Source organism: Bos taurus, chromosome 2, assembly GCF_002263795.3.
Source record: "Bos taurus isolate L1 Dominette 01449 registration number 42190680 breed Hereford chromosome 2, ARS-UCD2.0, whole genome shotgun sequence".
Lineage (NCBI taxonomy): Eukaryota > Metazoa > Chordata > Mammalia > Artiodactyla > Bovidae > Bos > Bos taurus.
In genome coordinates, this window is record NC_037329.1 from 86,851,641 (window position 1) to 86,853,546 (window position 1,906).

The window sequence follows — 1,906 nt, forward strand, 5'->3', positions numbered from 1 at the left end:
CTCCCTCCCCACACCCTCCCTCTGGGTCGTCCCAGTGCACCAGCCCCAAGCATCCAGTATCGTGCATCGAACCTGGACTGGCGACTCGTTTCATACATGATATTATACATGTTTCAATGCCATTTTCCCAAATCTTCCCACCCCCTCCCTCTCCCACAGAGTCCATAAGACTGATCTATACATCAGTGTCTCTTTTGCTGTCTCATACCCAGGGTTATTGTTACCATCTTTCTAAATTCCATATATATGCATTAGTATACTGTATTGGTGTTTTTCTTTCTGGCTTACTTCACTCTGTGTAATAGGCTCCAGTTTCATCCACCTCATTAGAACTGATTCAAATGTATTCTTTTTAATGGCTGAGTAATACTCCATTGTGTATATGTACCACTGCTTTCTTATCCATTCATCTGCTGATGGGCATCTAGGTTGCTTCCATGTCCTGGCTATTATAAACAGTGCTGCGATGAACACTGGGGTACACGTGTCTCTTTCCCTTCTGGTTTCCTCAGTGTATATGCCCAGCAGTGGGATTGCTGGATCATAAGGCAGTTCTATTTCCAGTTTTTTAAGGAATCTCCACACTGTTCTCCATAGTGGCTGTACTAGTTTGCATTCCCACCAACAGTGTAAGAGGGTTCCCTTTTCTCCACACCCTCTCCAGCATTTATTGCTTGTAGACTTTTGGATCGCAGCCATTCTGACTGGCGTGAAATGGTACCTCATAGTGGTTTTGATTTGCATTTCTCTGATAATGAATGATGTTGAGCATCTTTTCATGTGTTTGTTAGCCATCTGTATGTCTTCTTTGGAGAAATGTCTATTTAGTTCTTTGGCCCATTTTTTGATTGGGTCATTTATTTTTCTGGAGTTGAGCTGTAGGAGTTGCTTGTATATTTTTGAGATTTGTTGTTTGTCAGTTGCTTCATTTGCTATTATTTTCTCCCATTCTGAAGGCTGTCTTTTCACCTTGCTAATAGTTTCCTTTGTTGTGCAGAAGCTTTTAAGTTTAATTAGGTCCCATTTGTTTATTTTTGCTTTTATTTCCAATATTCTGGGAGGTGGGTCATAGAGGATCCTGCTGTGATGTATGTTGGAGAGTGTTTTGCCTAAAAATATGGAACGCTTCACGAATTTGCGTGTCATCCTTGCACAGGGGCCATGCTAATCTTCTCTGTATCGTTCCAATTTTAGTATATGTGCTGCTGAAGTGAGCACCCAGAATTATATTTTGAAAATCATTTCTAACAGAAAATTTGAAAGAATAGCAGAAAATCTCGTTTCATCTAGTTTCAGGCATGGAGGCATCAACTGCTAGATTTTTTCCTTGATTGTTCTATCTCTTCTTTTTCTTCATCGCTGTGAGTGCACGCTCAGTTTTGTCCAACTCTTTGTGATTCCATGGACTGCAGCCCGCCAGGCTCCACTGTCCATGAAATTTTCCAGACAAGAATACTGGAGTGGGTTGCCGTTTCCTTCTCCAGGGGATCTTCCTGACCCAGGGATCGAACCCGCGATCTCTTGTGTCTCCTACATTGGCAAGCTGGTCCTTTACCAGCTGAGCCACCAGGGAAGCCCATTTCATCCCTAAGTAACTGTATTATCATCACTATTTCCAATAAATTTAAGTGATACAATAATACTGTCCTATTTACAGTCCAATTTAAATTTTTTCCAATTGTCCACAAAATGTTTTCTGTAGTTTTTTTTTTTTTTTTTTAATTTTTATTCTGCACCAAGAGTCATGTTTGCATTTGGCTCTTTTGTCTCCTAGCATTCATCATCTTTTCCCTTGCCTCTTTTTGTCTTCCTAGCATTGCCATTTTTGAAGTTCCCAGGCCAGTTGTCTTAAAGAATTCCTTTTGATTTATATTCGTGTTAAGCATTTTTGACAAAAATAATTACA

General features: G+C 40.2%; 1 non-coding gene across 1 annotated transcript; it reads right to left on the reverse strand.

Moving 5' to 3' along the window:
* Window positions 1–1,111: 1,111 nt before the first annotated feature.
* LOC112443691 (U6 spliceosomal RNA) lies at window positions 1,112–1,218 on the reverse strand. The gene has a single exon (XR_003032099.1). It is a non-coding gene; the product is annotated as a U6 spliceosomal RNA (small nuclear RNA).
* Window positions 1,219–1,906: the final 688 nt, after the last annotated feature.